The sequence below is a fragment of the Protopterus annectens genome, chromosome 2.part0, assembly GCF_019279795.1.
Source record: "Protopterus annectens isolate FY-2018-M chromosome 2.part0, PAN1.0, whole genome shotgun sequence".
Taxonomy (NCBI): domain Eukaryota; kingdom Metazoa; phylum Chordata; order Ceratodontiformes; family Protopteridae; genus Protopterus; species Protopterus annectens.
This window is the reverse complement of record NC_056728.1, coordinates 123,419,662-123,438,445: the sequence shown is the minus strand read 5'-3', so window position 1 is coordinate 123,438,445 and position 18,784 is coordinate 123,419,662. Positions and strand designations below refer to the sequence as shown.

The 18,784-nt window shown below is 39.4% G+C and overlaps 1 protein-coding gene across 1 annotated transcript in view; it reads right to left on the bottom strand.

Annotated features, from left to right (window-relative positions):
• The window catches only part of LOC122792709 (cubilin-like), a 3,134,001-nt gene that overhangs the window by 1,115,209 nt on the left and 2,000,008 nt on the right, over nt 1-18,784 (bottom strand). The gene's annotated exons all lie outside the window — the stretch shown is intronic.

Here is an 18,784-nt window from a genome sequence, read left to right as displayed (position 1 = left end):
GAGAACGGTTTGGTAGGCAATTAAGAGTCTATAAGTATGTACTTGGAGTGTCCGTGTTGGTGAAAGGGCGAGTCTTTTCATAAGTGTGACTGACTGTGGGTGGGGCTTGTTGTCGATGGGCTGATATGTGTGTGTGTGTCTGTGTGTGTGTGTGTGTGTGTGTGTGTGTGTGTGTGTGCATGGATGTCAAAATGTGTGTCTATGTGACAGGGAGGGGGGGGGGGGGAGTGTAGGGGTACCTTTGCCTATGTGATGCACGGGCCACCAGGAAAGCACTACTGTTGTCAGGTCTGATGGCATTAGTGTTAGAAAAGTTCATTTCAGAGAAAAGCCAATGAGCTGGTAAGGAGTTCTTTCTCACTGTGGCAGTTTTGCTTTGAATCATATTTTCTCACTGTTGCATAGACTAGCCCACCTACAGTAGGCAATTTACGTGAGCAGCGAGAATCTTTCTGAATCTTAGGGAATATTTGATATATATATAATAGTATTTGAGTTTAGCATGAAATGATTGTATGAGAAGAGCATGTAGCGATTTATATGAGAATAAATATATGTGTCTATACAAACATTTACAATATGTACAACTATTTAATTTACAATGTAAAAGACACTTTCTATTGATACAAAAAAAAGTCAGATACCGAATGTTCTATCACAAAGGATGAGTATTATTAGATGTAGAAGACAGTAAGCAGCTGTGTCTCACCACTGAAAAGATTATTTTAAAATTATGTCAAGCAATGGGTCAACGATTTGGGGGCTGAGGGTGAACAGTATTTCAGGGGAAATATATGCTATTTTCTGATGAAACATAAGTAGTTTTGTTTTGTGCAATGCACTTTAATAATATTTATAGCACTTTTATTGATGGGCAGCACTACTTTTAAATCTAAAGCATGAAAGATGGCCCAGAAATTTACTGAAATAAGAGGAAGCTAAGACATATAGTCAGTGTGTGCAGTGGAGGCATGAACTGCATATATTAAAGTATAAAAATGAAGGGGTATCAGGCAAAGCATTAAGCTTTTAATAGACAAAATGTAGGGGTTTTGCAAATCCTACTGAATTATTTATTTATTTACTGACCAAGTTGGTAACTGCGGTGGTAGTGCTGCGGTAGCATTGTTGCCACACAGTAAGAGGTTATCCTGTTCGATTCTCAGCTAGAACATCTTCTGTGTGGAGACATGCGTGAATGGGCATACCTTCATTGAAGGTTGTGCATCAGAGCCGGTAACTCGGTATGCAAAAATCTACTGCCAATCATTAGTGGACCAGAGTTCCGCTGTGGCGAACCCTAACTGGGAAAAACCGAAAGACACAACAACATTGGCCAAGTTGGTAGGGTCATCTATGAACCATTTTAAGCCATAACACATGTACAACGGACTTATAAACTTTACAATACAGTGTACTGAATAACAGCTTGATGTATTTCTTACAAATCTGATGGGAGTAAACATACATGATAAACAAGCAAGAATATGTTGCATGTTTTACAGATTTAAGGGAGAAAGTACATTATCATACACCTGTGTTAATGCTTTAGATACATAGTAAGACCAATAAACCACACTATATTACAACTACAAATATGTCACAGTTAAGTATGAATGCCTGATGAAATATTGTAATGTTATATCATCAGCAATCAAAATGGTGACTGCATGATAAACATCAAAGGTTTTATATATAAATGGGTTGATGGTGAAAATGGGATTTTTACAGATAAAAGGGACTGACTGGATTAGTAAAAGTGGATGTTAAGTTTTGTTATGGAGGTTTCTGCATTAAGCAGAATAAAGAGGACTGACAAAGTAGAAGCTTCAGAAAGAGTTGATAATTAAAGCAGGGATATGAATCAGAATCATACAGTTATATCACAGGAAGGACTATGGACTGCATATTATTGCTAATGAGGCCGATAAAACATGGCATCTGTTTTTTAGCTTCATTTTGATAAAGATCTATAAATAGTATTGTAAGGGACAGCTTGGCTTGAGTTTAATGCTAGGTATTGATCCTTATCCCCAGAAAAGGGACAGACACATTCAAAGAGTGAAAGGGCTCAGGAAAGAGGTAATACATAACGGCTTCTGCTGATGACATTCATTTAACAGTAGATGAAAAGTGGTCAGCCAACTTAGTAATGGAAACAGCAGGACACTTTGGGAAGTACCATAAAATCTTGATTAGACCATAGAATAAACTCCCATACACAAAGGGACAGAGAGAGAGAGAGAGAGAGAGAGAGAGAGAGAGAGAGAGAAGTAGACGACAAATCTGGGCCTTAAGTTTTAGAAGACAGAGTAAGTCTGTTTGGAATTACATTCAGGTGTAACACGAAATAAAAGCAGGTATAAGAACAGCAACTTGGGAAGACTGACAAGAAAGTGGTAAGGTGGAAATTTTGAGGATTAAATTGGTGAAATATATTCATATACATAAAGTATGGTTCCACAACCCTACCCCAATTAACATATGGTTGTAGCTACACTAGTTTTAGCTGGACAAAATCAAAAAAGAAAAGCATTTTTATTTATTTGTCATTGTTGATCAGGAAAGTCCAACTGGGTAAAAGCAATTTTCAGTTTTCCTGAGTCAAACAATGAAGTTCATTTTAATATGGTGTTCAACTATAAAAAAAAAATCCCTGTGATTTACTGGCTGTGACATGAATCGATGTTCAAGATAGGCTGGAAGTTAGAAATAGCCATAAAAATAAGCCCTCGGATTAAATGTTCTACTTGAAGAAGGCGTGTAAAAGGTGCTTTCGAAGACTCAATGAGAATTATTTAGAATTCCCTTTTGCTAAGTGATTGTGGGAATATTTTGCTGTGAAATGGTTAAACAGAAAGATACCATGTAATATAGGTAATTTGAAGATAGATAGTGCAAGTAAAATTAGCCTTCCCCGTAATCTCTTAACAATACAAACTCATGGATAATCTAAAAGTGAAATGCCCTTCTACAAACTAAGAGATGAGACTTGGCAGACCTGTAAACTATCACCTAGCACTAGGAAGCACTACACTCAAGTCAGAAATTTCACCAAACAAGCTATAAAGTTAATTCATAACAAAACAACACTTCCTCCTACACAGACATAACCTCTTCCAGAAAGAAGTTCACCATCTTCCAGGTAGCTAAGTCCAAAAGATACAATAAACAAACCATGTGGCTTCATACAGAATTAGGCAACTTTCCATCATTCCCTGCTGAAACCATCAACGTCTTCACAACACAATCTTTCCCCCAACACATATCTTAACCATTAACTTTAAAATAATAAAATCAAAGGCAAAGACCCTCTCCTCGACCAAATCTTTCTGGATCATACTACTGGCTCCCATAATCTAACCCATTGATTTTAGTACCACTGCAAGGAACTCCTAACTATTTTATTGTTATTCTTAGAATTAGCATTCCCATATCCCTTTCTGTTTATCTATAATCTAATATAAATTCCTGCTAAGAGAAAGCAGTCTGTACCCTGCAGCTCAAACCTCTGCTTAGCCTTATCTCACTCTACTACCCTTCTGTCTCTAGTTATTTGCTCCCAATATATTGGCTCCATTGTTAATTTTTTCCAGTAAGTTCCAAGCACCCCCTTATCTAATTTCTTTACGCCTATACTTGCCATCACCCATATTGGTAAAGTTTCATCTCTATCTTCCCATGTTGGTTTTGTTCTTAGAATACTTTCTTCTGTTTTCTGAATATAATATACTGTATGGTTCTTGTTATTCTCCTTAAGGGTTGTTGTGTCTTTCGGCTTTTCCCGGTTAGGGGTCGCCACAGTGGAACTCCGGTCTGCTAATGATTGGTAGCTGATTTTTACATACCGAGTTACCAGCCTTGACGCACAACCCTCAAAAAAGGTATGCCCATTCACGCATATCTCCACGCAGAAGACGCTCTAGTTGAGAATCGAACCGGACAGCGCCTTACTGTGAGGTGACAAACCTACCTTAAGGGTATGCATCTAAAATCCTATTCTCGCCTTATTTCTTGAATTCCACTCCTGTTTCATCATCATCATTCCTTTTCCACTTTGATATGTAATCTTATGCTTATGTTTTATATATATATATATATATATATATATATATATATATATATATATATATATATATGTCCCTATCAAATGACAGAAAGCTCATTTGATAGAAACTCATTTCACTGACACCATAAGATAGAAAGCTCAAAACACTGAAAACTCATTTGATTGAAACTCAAAACACTGAAAATGCTATATGCCCTTTTCCTCACGGTAGTGCAATCTTGAAGTTAGTATATATAGTTAGGGGGGGTGTGGGGGGCACACATAGTTTATGTAAATATTGTTTTGTCCAAACAGTTATTCATTGTAGTTATAAGTAACCATGTGTAGGGTTTAAAATGTATGAAGTATGTGGGGGGCTACTCCCCCACACCCCCCACTGTGGGGGGCTGTGCCCCCCACACACCCCCTACTATATATATATATATATATATATATATATATATATATATATACTAACTCCAGGTTCGCATTACCGTGGGGAAAAGGGCATATAGCATTTTCTATGTTTTGAGTTTCAGTCAAATGATTTTCCATCAAATGAATTTTCTATCATTTGATAGGGACCCATATATATATATATATATATATATATATATATATATATATATATATATGCCTTAACTGTGAAGCTCAAAACTACTCTTTCAAAACAGGTAATCTGAAAACACCTTGTTTTACAGAGTCATCATACACCACGTAACTTTTACCTTATCCCTCTCCCAAATAAATTCTTTCAACTCTTGATTAATTATCATCCATAAAACTAAAAGGACTAAAAGCATTTTCACTGTTTGTATCTTGTTATCAATATTCATAATTAAGAGTTTCCATTTTCTCAATTTTTGCATTATTTTTGTTTAATCTCTTCCCACACATCCTTAGAATACTTTTTAATCTATACATCTGAATACTATACCTTATTATATTCCCATAAATGTGGGTATTGATTAATTAATTCCATGTAAGTGTGTACCTTACTGCATAGCCTTTGCTTTGTTTTCATTAATATTATACCCTGAAAAGAAAGAAACTGTCGAAGAATTTTGTACACCACCAAAATACCATTATTTGGATTTTATCAAGTACAAAATAGTATCATCTGCAAGTAAAGCTAACATTCCTTTATTATGATGCCATATATAGCCTTTATTTTTTGAGTCTCTTATTTTATTTGCCAGTGGCTCTAAATATAAATTAAACAACAAAGTGGGAAAAGGACACCATTGTTTTGTTCCTCTTTTCAAACACAGCTTGTCAGAGAGAAATCCTCCTACCTTAATATTTGTTTATGACCCTTCATATATCATCCTGATTAATTCTATTATTCTATCAGGAAATCCAAGTGCTACCATTGTCCTACTCATAAAATCCCATCTGACTCTATTGAATGTTTTCTCTGCATCAAAAGAGCTAGCAACAATATTGCTAGTTTCTTATTCTTTGTACCCCTCTGGATCATCACTGCTCTGTTACATTACTGTTGTCAAATATTTGTCTCCACTTCACATCACACTGATCCATAACTATCAATTCTGGCAACACCTTTGCCACTTTCTTCACTAGAATAGACACAAACACTTTGCATTCATGGTTTAAAAGTGAAATAGGTTTATAGAGTGTTGGGTCTGAAGGGCCTTTACCCTCTTTGGGCAATACAGCCACCACAGCTTACTTCCAAGATACTGGTACATCTTCATTTTAAAATACTGTTAAACAAAGCTTTCTAGATCTTTAGCACTTTTTTCCCCTCCCAACATCTAAACTTCCCAGGAATACCAGCTGTCCTTGGATACTTCCCTGTTGATTGATTGTACGTCACCATTTTTATCTAGTGTCTTCCTTTTTAGTTATTACTTGTTGATCCTCCTCTAACTTCAGCATAACTAAGTTTTCCATAAATATTTCCATATACGTGTTTTCTTGTTTTCCACCTTCCTCTATTGTATAAGCATTTTCCTAAAATTTCCAAAATATCTCTAATACCGCTATAGGATCTCTGGTTATTTTTCTTCCTACAGGCTCACTAAGTATGACATCAGCCTTTTATTTTTTTTCTATTCCCTAAGTCATCATTATTGTTTTTGTGATTTAGAGTTGTTATCAAAAATGCTTGTATAGCAGCAATCTTTCTAAACACATGCATATTATCCAACCAAGCAATCTTTCTAAACACATGCATATTATCCAACCAATCCTTTATTTTCCCTTCAGTATTCTGCATTTGCTCCTTTTGTTGTCCCGTGACAGTCCCCTTATTCTGCAATACATTATCCTTTGTCTACCCCTCTAAATAATTCCTATATTGTCTCTTCTACATCTCTTTCTTTATTTCTACCCTGTATTTAAATCCCCATGTTTATTTTATTGTACCTACTAGCTATCCCAGCTGAATAACTTTCTATCTGTTCTGATAACCGTTGAATAATTTTCACTACCCATTCCTTAAATTCCTCTCTTTTTTAAGAATTAAGTAGGAAAGCCCCAGTGTTTTATTTTTACTTCATTACCCTGAATCTTTACCTTAGTTATTCACTTCCTGCTGTTTCAATTTTCATTTACTTTCCACTGAATTGATTGCCAATGTACCTTTAAATGTTAATTATACTATGCATCATACATTTCTCTCAGCACAGTGCTCAAACCTCCAGTGATCAACTGCTTTCACAAGCAGACAGCTCATCACAAGTAAAAGCGGTTGGCTATGACAAAAAAAAAAAAAAAAAAAAAAAAAAAGCTAATTATGTTGCAGATGCAAAAAATAATCTTTGTAAATTCACTCAGAACACATTGTTCAGATTTTTCATGGGTAACTGTTTGCACCTACAGATTTCTTGTCCCTCACTAAGTGTATTTCTTTACAGAAAAATTGCTAAGGACTTTGCATATGCAAATGTAAAAAAATACCATGTTCAAATATTTCATTATGCCATCTTATTTTTCAAGCCTGTTTGCAAAAAAGCTCATTTGTAGCTTAAACCAATAATATGAATTTAGACACCCACTCCTACAAATACAGGGGAAAATAGTATCTTAATTTTACATATAATTTGATCAATGTATGTTTTACTCCCCCACACCAACAGTTTAATATTACAACACCATGTTAACTGTAATGTGCTTATTTTCAACTTTTCTTACTTTAACAGTGTAAAGCCTGGATGCATTACAACTAAAAAAATACTTTCTTGCTTTAATATATTTAACATATATACAGCAGACACTGATAAGACTCCATTGCTTCATATTTAAAATATCCCTGACTGCACCTTATACAAAATTGATTTACAGTATAATATGAAATCTATATCATAACATTTTGTGAAAATATTGATAAGAACAAAAACTGTTTTACTTCCAGTAACTTCTTTAGTCCATTCACAGTCATTTTAAATATTAAAGAGATAAAGTGGTATATATGCTTTATAATTCACCCATCAGTTTCACACAGTCTTCAAAATCCCAGCCTTTCTCAGACACTTCTTCTTGTGAAGCCTCATTTCCATATGTCTAATCCCACTTATAATGAGATAGATGCTTTACAGTTTCCAGTGTATTCACTAATTTCTCAATCTTTGCTGGTCGTCTTCCTGATCATATTGATCCCCTGACAGCAGTCTCTGTTTCATGTTTAAAGTATTCCTGATTCTACTTGTCAGCTCCTGTGATTTTTTTGTCACAAACATTTCCTTTGGAACAATAACAATATTTTAATGGCAAAGGCTCTCTCTTTGGGCTATGGTATTATCAGAAGAATAAGAATAAGAATCCTCTTCTACTTGCTGACTCAATCTTTGTTGGATAAACATTTTTATGTATTCCTTATCCTGTTTTGCATGCAAAAAATGAATTATCAAACAGGAGAAAGTATTCTAAAGACAGGTGGATACAACATCTTGAATTTAACACTTGCCTCTTGATATTCCCTGACTGCTGGGATGAACCTGCTTCTTCTCTTCTGCCTGGTGTACAAGTGAATAACTGATCCATAAACACTCCGCTGCATCCATCTTTTGCTATTTTCCTTACTTCCACAATTTGCTGGTAGGACTACATCTTTACTAATCCAGGTATTGGCTTCATTCTCATGGAGAGCTTTACAGAATAAACATAACATGGAACATCAGTCCAGGTAACTATTTGTACTTTCATAAAATGAATACAGTCTGTGCCTTCCAATTTCTCTGGCCAGCAAACAAATCTAAGGTTTTCTCTGCATTCTGTTTCTCTAACTTTACTATTTTTTGAAATAGCTCTGATTGAGATGTTGCATGTTCAGCCAGCATTTTCTTCATTTTAGCCTGTGATTTTGTCATGCATCTGGAGGGCTAATTAAAGCTTCTATTTTCCAGTATTTTGTTATCTGACTGCAGCATACAGTGTTTCACTTATGAGCCTTCAGTATTTCACTTACTTTAAACACCTTTCAGTTCATTTGATTTATTTCTACCTCTAAATTACTGGAAGCCATCTCCTGTACCTAAGCTGAAGCTTGAATAGCTCTTTGCTGAATCAGTACAAGATTCTTCCTAGACAATTTTTCCCCCTTTTCTGGTTGATTTTCTGTTTCCTTCTCCAAGCCCTTTGCTGGCATCTGGACAGTATCATTACTAGCTGGTAATTGAAGTTTACCCAACTTGATAGTTTTTACTGGCTTTTTCACAAATTAAGTTTTCGCACTTAGAGAACTATAAGCAACCTTTTGATCAGTCTGCAGCTATCTTGGAAGTCCAGACCATCTCTGTTTTAACCAAGTAATGCCTGTTGGAAGATATCCCACCAGGTCACACGATGATGCCTTTTTGTAACAGTAAGTCTGTTGGGACTCACCACTCAGAAGCATGCAACTGTGGAAAAAAGAAAGCATCATCTAAATTTCAAAATGAAACCACAAGAAGTGCTGTCTGTAACATATATAAAAAGAAAGAGAGAGAGACAGAGCAAGAGAGAAAGAGAGAGAGAGAGAAATGGTTAATCCAAACCAGTTACTATTATACCAGCAAGAGATTCAGTTGCTTGATCTTCCTGCTGAAGCATGCAGAACTGGACATGCCTTTAAAGACTCTGATAATTTGTATTTTTGTTCTTCAAAAATAGTCAGTGAGGGCATATCCTCAATTAACAGTAGTTAAGGTGTAGTTTAGTTGACAGATTGTGTCTGCTGTATGTCACCTGTCTGTTTAAAATCTTTATTTTAACCTTCTTTTTCATATTTCCTTTTCAAATGTATTTCTTTATTTTGTTTATTCTGAGTGAAGGTTTTTATTGCTAAATGCTAAGGGTTGATGATTTATTGTTGGTTTAAGTGTAACCATGTTGAACAGGGGTAGAACAAATTGTGGACATCCATTCACTGAAGAACTCATTGCGCACTTATTGAAGTATTGCTGCTTACATTATCTCTACCATTCAACTATTCAGACTTTAACTTACTTTAAGAGTAAATAATAATCTGTGTTCTTGATCTGCCAAAGCAGTTTGGACAAAATCAACAAACTACAAACTGGGGAAAGTGGGTTTTGGTACAGAAGAGTTATAATTTACTCTCTCCTAACCTCTCTTACATCTTACATTTAAAGGTTTGGCCATTGAATTATAGTTTTCCCATCATACTCTAGGCATTTATTTTTTTCCGCATAAAGATGGTGTCTGTTTCTGGCATATCACACTTATCCCTGCACTGTCTACCTCCATCCTCCTACTTGTTCTAAGTCTTCCCTTATGTTAATTGCCACAGCCAGTCATTGTAATTCTTAATCCTCTATTTCCTCTGAGAACATTGCCTCCAAGCCCTCTTCTGATATCTGTCACCTCCTTGACCCTACTGCCTACTACCACAACAGACTTCTCTGACTGCTCAGTGGTGTCTCTCTGTGCCACAACATGTACCACAACATGTATTCCTCTTCTCTTTGGTGGTCATCTTAGTCACTTCTTCCCAAGTCTTATCAGTTCAGATGTCCAAGACCAGTTTCAGTAAAGTGTTGTCTCTCCTGTTTCCCTTGCTGAGACTCTTAATATCCCACAGTAGCTGGGTTTCCAGTCTCCAAAACTGTCACCTGTGCCCATACTCTAGAAGTAATCTTCTTCTCCAACTATTCCGAGACAGTACTTCCACTATCTGCAGCCTTTCCACTCCACTTCCATTATAATAAGGCATTCTGTCTATGCTACCTAGCCCTATCCTTGTGCTGTATATGATCTCTTTTTCATCTTTTCTGTCTTCTTCCTGCAAAAACCTTCTATTGTTCTCTGTTTGAAGATGTCAGTGTAACCTTAGGGTTAAGCTAAAGTATGAGCTGAGTTTAGATTACACACTTAGTTATTTTTTAGGGTCATGGTTAGCTTTATGGCAAAGGTTATGTTCACATTTAAGGTTGGCAGGGTTAAGTTAGATTAAGGGTTGGAGTTAAGGTTTTAAAAGGACGGGAAGCACCAGCAACTTGGAAGGAAGCTGTAGTGGCTGTATTACCCAAGGTGGGTAAACATCCAACCGACATAGCTTCATATAGACTCATTTCAATTTTAAAATGAGATTATACAGTATTTATGCCTATATTAGATAATAGAATAGCAAGAGTGTTGCAAAAATTGAAATATATTGTTCAATGTGGTTTTGTGGAGGGGTGGCAAACGTTTGACAACATTAATAGAATAAGAAGTTATGTACCTACCATAACGTTCCATGTTAGTTGTCTTCATCTCGCCTTCTTTCTTGCTGTTTGGGATCAGAGCCGATCCTCGGCTCCAACTCGACCATCTTCAATAGCTTGAGAGCTGTTTACTGGCTCAAGGCTACCCCTTATGCCATGATGCCTAGCGACAGCTACCCAGATCACGTTAGAAATAGCTAATCCCAGACATAATATGAGAGAAACCAGTTAACAAAAAAAACTGGTTGTTCCATACATCCTAAAAACTAGAATAGGTTAGGAAGACCTAGGCAGAAGAGTAACAATAAAGAAAACTCAGCCACTGAAGAAGGACTCCTCTTGATCCACTAGGACGGGGGGACGGAGGGAGGGACACAAGAAAGAAGGCGAGATGAAGACAACTAACATGGAACGTTATGGCAGGTACATAACTTCTTAATATTAAGTTGTCTATCTCGCCTTCATTCTTACTGTTTGGGAAAGCGTCCCTAGCACCTAACATCCTGGGTGGCTCAGTGGAACAGACTCTTCAGAACAGTGGAACCAAAGTCAGCTCTGCTCCGGGAGACCATATCCACCTTGTAATGAGAAATAAAGGTATGAGGGTTTGCCCACGTGGCAGCTGCACAGATGGAATCCATGGGCAACCTAGACTGAAAAGCTACAGAGATGGCTAATGCCCTAGTAGAATGACCTTTCGGTTTAGTTGGTAACTCCTTATTCCATAACTGGTAAATAAAAGTAATAGTGTGGGACAACCATCTGGATAAGATCACCTTGGAAACTGGGAGACCTTGTTTGTTTAAGACATAAGAAAGGAATAATTGGTCTGACTTTCTTATTTCTTTAGTTCTATGTAGGTAAAAATGCAATTGTCTATGAACGTCCAATTGGTGAAGCATGTACTCTGCCTTGTTGCTATGATTTGGGAAGAACACAGGGAGACCTATAGATTGATTTAAATTATTTTCTGAGCAGACTTTAGGAAAAAAATGAAGGATTAGTCCTCAGAGCAACTCTGTCCTTGTGAAACACCAGGTAGGGAGGACGAACACATAGTGCTTAAAGTTCTGAGACACACCTAGCTGAAGTGATAGCAACCAAAAAGAGTGCCTTCCAAGACAGAAACTTGATGGAGCAGGATGCTGCTGGTTCAAAAGGAGGCAGAATTAAGGAAGTTAGGACTAAATTAAGGTCCCAAGGAGGAGGGGGATCTCTCACTGGAGGTCTAAGAAGAGATGTTCCTCTCAAAAAAGCTTTACAGAGCTTATAAGACATGATGTTAGAATTTTTCAAACCGATATGAAACTTAGAAATGGCCACTAATTGTACCCTAATCGTAGTGGAAGCGGCCCCAGAGTGAAAAAGTTGTGCTAGGAATTCCAGAATTTCGTGGACTGGGGATGAGAAGGAATCCATATTCCTAGACTCTGCCCAACAAGAAAAACGTTTCCATTTGCTAGCATAAGGTTTTCTCGTTGTAGACTTAAGAGAGGAAACGATAATCTCGCGGACTGCTGGGGAAATGCTGGGAAGCCTGGCTAAGGTTGGAAGTGGAGCAACCAAGCTGTGAGTTGGAGAGTTTGGAGGGATTGATGCAACCCGCCTGATTGATGAATCAGGAGATCTGGAATCGGGTCCAGAGTCCAGGGCTGATCGAGAAGGTAATGGTGCAGGAACGGGAACCATATCTGTCGAGGCCAGTAGGGGGCAATGAGGATCATTTTGCAATCCAACAATTTTGCTTTCTGTATGAGTTTCAGTATCAGGGGAAATGGAGGAAAAGCATAAAGAAGTCCCTGAGGCCAATCATGGACTAGAGCGTCTCTGGGTATGTGACCTGGAAGCGGAAGAAGGGAGAAGTAGTTGCTGCATTTGCTGTTGAAAGGGGTGGCAAAAAGATCGCAGCAAGGCTGTCCCCATTTGCGGAAGATAAGATCCGCAACTTCCTGATTCAGAGACCACTCATGAGACATGAGGATAGCTCTGCTGAGCCTGTCAGCTATGATGTTGGATCTCCCAGGGATGTGCGTCACAATCAGAAAATGTTGGGAGGAAATCGCCCACTGCCAAAGTCTGAGTGCTTCTCGACACAGGGGGTAGGATCTGGTTCCGCCCTGCTTGTTGATGTACCACACCACTGACATGTTGTCTGTTTGAATTGCAATGGTCCTGGAAGGAAGAGAATCTTGAAGGGTTTGCAATGCTAGGAGAACGGCTCTCATTTCTAGGACATTTATGTGCAGATGGTACTCGTGAGGTTGCCAAGTGCCTTGGACTGTCCTGCCCAGATAATGCCCCCCCCACCTTATCAAGGAGGTGTCTGTAGACACTGTGGCTACCAGACGGGGCTGTATGAAAGATCTGCCCTGAGTCACCAGAGGGGAGACCATCCACCAAAAAAGGTGCCTTTTGCATGCCTCCGTGAACAGGATCATGTGAGTCATGGGTTGCTCCTGGAAAGACCACTGCATGAAAAGAAGCCACTGAAGAATTCTCATGTGGAAATGCGCTAATGGAAGTAGAAGAATGGCAGCTGCCATGGAGCCCAGAGTTTGAAGGACATACCTGACTTGGATCCTTTTGCTCTGCATTAGGATTTGCACTTGTTGACGAATTGTGGACACTCTTTCCAGTGGTGACCTTGCGAACATTTCCCTTGTGTTTAATTCTGCTCCTATATAAGTGATAGATTGACAAGGCAACAAGGCAGAGTTTTCGAAATTTATTGTAATATCTAGCTGGGTGCAAGATGTGACTGTATAATCCTGCAATTGTAAGAGTTGATGCCTGGTGGTAGCAGTGAGGAGCCAGTCATCTAGATATGGAAACACCTGGAATCCTTGACGTCTCAGGTGAGCCGTGACCACTTTCATACATTTGGTGAACACCCTGGGGGCTGTGGTAAGACCAAAGGGCAGAGCTCTGAATTGGTAATGACTGGCACCCACCTGAAATTGAAGAAATCTCCTGGAGCATCTGTCCATCTTGATATGGTAGTATGCATCCTGAAGAGCTATCGAGTACATCCAATTGTCCTGACCCAGGAAGGGTAGAATGGAATGTAGCGTGACCATCCAAAACTTTGTTCTTTGTACAGATTTGTTTAGTCTGCTGAGATCCAGAATCGGTCTCCAGTCCCCTGTCTTTTTTGGTACCAAAAAGAACCTTGAGTAAGTTTCGGATCCATGCTGGTCTGTGGGGACTTCCCGAATGGCTCTTTTTTCTAGCAGTTTTGAAACTTCTATTACTGCTTGCTCCTTCAGATTGGGTGGAACATCTGGAAGGACATTCTTTGACTGTAAGGGGGATTGATGGAAGGGAATTTTGTAACCTCCGGATATGTCTCTTGTTAAATTTTGCCAAGCTTTTGGGTACAGGAAAAGTCTTCCCCCGACTGGCTCCAGAGGTGAGCAGCCGGGCAACCCTTCAGGGATGCTGGAAGGGCTTGTCAGAGAAGGATTCTCTGTTGCCCTGGTTCTGCGGACCCCCTCTGCCATGAGGGCGGCATCTATTATTGTTGTTTCCCCCTCTGCCTCTGGAGGAAAAATCACTACGTGTCCCAGGCAAGGCTCCCTGAGATTTGCGGAACCACATCTTCCCACTCTTCTGACCCTTGGGGTAAGGTCTAGAGGGGAGTGGAAAAACGGACTCCCACAGCAGAGAGAGTCTTGCCTCCTTGCTCACACCTAGTCAACGTGTCTTTCACCTGTGGCCCAAAGAGGAAGGAGCCATCAAAGGGGGTATTGGTGAAGGATGCTCGAAAGGATTCCGCAAAGTGACACACCCACATCCAAGCATGCCTCCTGAGGGCCACACCCGTGCCCATGGCTCTACTTGCTCCATCAGCTGCATAGGAAATGAGCCTCATGGAGGAGTTAACTACAGAATTAACAGTCGCTAGCTGGGAAGCTACTTTGGCTTGTACTCCCTCAGCTGTAGGATCTTGAAGGGTATCTCCAAGCTCTTTAAGGAGATCCCTCTGAAGGCGAGTAAAATGACATAGATAGTTCAGGGTCCTCATGGAGAAGGTCGCTGAAGCAAACATTTGTTTTCCGTACCTGTCCATCATCCTAGACTCCTTGTTAGGGGGATGAACAGATGCAGAGGTCTCTGCTAACTCTTTTTTGGTGGCTGCTGCTACCACCATTGCATCAACGGGCACACCTTTAGAAAGGAATTACTTATCCTGGGGGGCTGCAATAAATTTACCAGGTCTCCTCAGAGTTGGTTCCACTGTGTCTGAAGCTGACCAAGCCTTTCGAGCCACTACAGACATAAATGGGTCGAAAGGAGGAGAAACTCAGGAGGTGGAAGGTTGGGAACCGAAAGCATCCAGGAATACAGACTCATCCTCGGCAGGGGCTAGGGGATTCCAGTTCCCCCTCTGCCTAAGCATTTCCAGGATGTCCGAAAAGGAAACATCTTCAGAGGGGGATCTCAGGGACCTTTCCGATTCATCTAAGTCTGTATCAGAAGTGACAGACTCAGGGGAGTCAATGTGCTTCCTCTTGCACTTCTTCTTCTGAGGGGGCTCCTCTGAGTGATCAGGGGAGGCCTCAGAAGAAGAGGAAACACCCAGTGGGGTGTCCTGGGGCATCGGTTCCCTATGCTTCGGGTCTGGAGGAGGAGCAGAGGTTGGCACAGACACTACGGGGGATGGAGCCGGTGGGGCTGGTAGTGGAACTGTCTCAGGGGACAGCACACTCCGCATGACCTCAAAGGCCTCCCTGCCTTGAGGCAGAGAAAGCTCCAGTTCTGAAGAAATAGGAATCTTTCTCCGTGCCGAGGGGGACGGCTCCGAGGCCGATGTTGGAGCTGAGCTCACCTGCGCCGATGCTCCAAGAGGGAGAACAGGGATGGACAAGGGTCCGATGCCACTCGTCCCCTTGGAGCTGACAAGGGAGACCTGGCATCCAGATTGCTCGATTGAAGGGATTAGCAAGGTAATCAGAGTCAAAGTCAGAACCGAAGGAGAGATGCTGATTGGAGCCGACGGTTCCACTACTCGAACCCCAACGAACTCCGGCTCCGAACTCAATGGAGTCAGAGGAGGAACAGAAAAGGAGGTGGATGGAGCCAATACCTATTGAGGAGGGCTAGACAATAATTTTGCTAGTGCCTGTGATTTAAGCAACCTACTTACTACTCTCTCCACATCATGATCCAGCAGCCTAGAGGATCGAGAGGAGTGTGATGAGTGGTGGCTACATTCACTTTGCAACAATGGAGACCGAGGAACCAAATGAACTGACTCTAATGAAGGGGACCTCAGCCTCTTATGGCTCCAGATGGCTCCAAAACATCCAATGGGGCCGATGGAGGGGTTGTCTTGTCGGTGCCAGCTGGAACCGACATACTCGGCAAATCCTGTACAGGAGTCAGCTCCGAAGGTGGAGCCGACAGTTTAGTAGATTTTGGGGATTTCACTGGCTGGGAACTCTTTGCCGGTGAATCCTGAGGCTTTAACAGACCCCTAAGGATCAATTTGTTCTTACGCTCCTGCAGGACCCCTGGACTAAAGGCGTGGCAAATAAAACAAGAGTCCTGCAGGTGAACAGTGCCCAAACAATAAACGCAGCTAGTGTGCCCATCTGTTAGAGATATTTTCTGACAGCATGAGTCACACTTTTTAAAACCAGATACTTTAGCTTCCTTAGACATGACCCAACTACAAAAAACTAAGTAACACAAGGTAAACACAGACAGACAAATAAGTACTATTCTAAACAAAATACACCTATAAAAATACGTCTTTTTTTTTTTTCTTTTTTTTTTTTTTTTAAAGATAGCAAAACAGGAAAGGAAAGCCTCTAAGCTGAACAGCTATCCTAGGGAGAAGGGGAGGGGGGAGAACTCTCTAACTTAAACGAGTTCTAAATAAAAGGGAAACTATTTTTATTCTGCCTACATAGTATTAATAACTCTCTGTACCTAGATTGTCACTGTCAAATGTTGAATGTATATTTTGTTTTGGAGCTTTTCTCCCCAGGACTCCATTGAAAATGGGTTCTTTATGGCCCAATGGACTATCCTGGTAAACCAACTGCAATAAATTAATAAATAAATAAATAAATAAACTAAGAAGAATGAAGTATTTCAACAACACGTACAGAATAAAACTAAGAACAGTAAAATATCTATTAGTTTAAAGGGTCTAAGAGAATATTTTTACACAAAAAATTGAAATATACAAGCCTGAGCCAGAAAACGACACACCTTGCAGCTGAAGCGGCAAATGAGATCTGGGTAGCTGTCACTAGGCATCATGGGAAAATGGGTAGCCTCGAGCCAGTAAATAGTTCTCGAGCTATTGAAGATGGCCGAGTTGGAGCTGAGGATAGGCTCTGATCTCAAACAGCAAGAATGAAGGTGAGACACACAACTTAACATGAATAATGATCCACAGGGAAACAGAATTAAAGAAAATACTGCTGCTGTTGGTGGGTCTTATTGAAGAGAAAGCATTTGATAGACTAAGGTGGGATTTTATGAGTAGAACAATGGAAGCATCTGCATTCCTTGATTCTATAATAAGGTTAATTAGGAGGATATATGAAGAATTAGAGGCAAGAGTTAAAGAAGTAGGGTTCCTTTCTGATAAGCTGTGTTTGAGTAAGAAACCAGGCAGGAATGTTCTCTTTCCCTCTAATGCTGAAAGAACGGGAGGAACAGACTTAAGAAAAACATTCTTCAGACTCATGTTCCCCTTCCTGTGCCATAGACACTGGATTAATACGATCTCAGACATCATTTTTTTTCTTTTGAAACTCATTGAGTAATCAGAATTTAAAGAATTATGAGAATGCAAATGCTTCAACACTGGTAACAACATTTAATCCTAATACACTTAAAAAGCATCCAACTACACCAACTTTACACTTTGGATACCATTTGTAAGAATGCATTTGAGCAAAATCCTCACTTTATTAAAGTGCATCAATGATATCACATGTATCCTCATACAATGAGCTTATGCATTTTTTATGTTACCTATTCTTACTATAATGAGTACATTACTTATTATACTGAATGTACGTCTTTTATTAAATGTACTCCTCATTACATTATCTTTAATAAACATATCATTTTATTAATCTAGTGTATTTAACTGTACACCTAAGATGAATCTGAAAATGTCCCATTTGCATCAATGCAATACCCCAGTCCACAAGTTCCTATGAAAAATAAGTAAATAAATAAATACATAAATAAACTTGAGTTTTGTAATAAACATGTGGCCACTGATTATCCAGTATTACTTGATGAAGACATAAAAGACATATGATGACTAACATGACAGAGATCTCTCTGTCTACAGCAGATTACTGTTAGGTGCAAGCTCTGTACTGTCAATTTTGTAAAGAAAAATGGAAAATATATTCAATGATTTAAATGTAGTACTGCACTTGGATGGTTTGCTGATCATTTGGAAGACAGAATGTGAAAAGGAGCATCAGCAGTTGCAGGACTATAGAACAAGAGTTATAATTAAAATTATATTTGGTAAATTGCAGACTGAAAATCTGAAAAGTTTTGGCCATGGATGACAAGAGTGGAGGTTCAAAGTAGATTTCAGGGATCACTATGGATAAAAAAGGTCAAGATATATATCAAATCCATGGAAATGGTTCAGTACTTTCCTGCAGTAGATATTCTAACCAACAAAGCCGTAGGCCAGCTATTACTTCTTATGATAGAATGAGTCTTAATTCCAGACTATGGAAAAGTGAAAGCGTTGATGTGATGAACAGGCATGAGTCAGTTTGCAATCCTTGCTTATTATCAGGCTCTAGAAAAGAAACTGACATGCAGAATAATGAGTCTGATGTACTAGAGAGCCAAGAACTAATGTGCCAGAACTGTCAAAACTGCAAAGGGTTTGAAAATCATCTCAGCAACTGATTTACTGACCGGTGAAGTTTGCTGCAATGAATCTGAAGCTGTGCACAAATGGGACTTGCTCTGATTCAGTGTGGCATAAGTTATCTCACTTCTGAAAACTGAAATACCATTTCACCCCAGTAATGCCTTAGGTAAAAAGGGTGGTGATATGGTACACGGA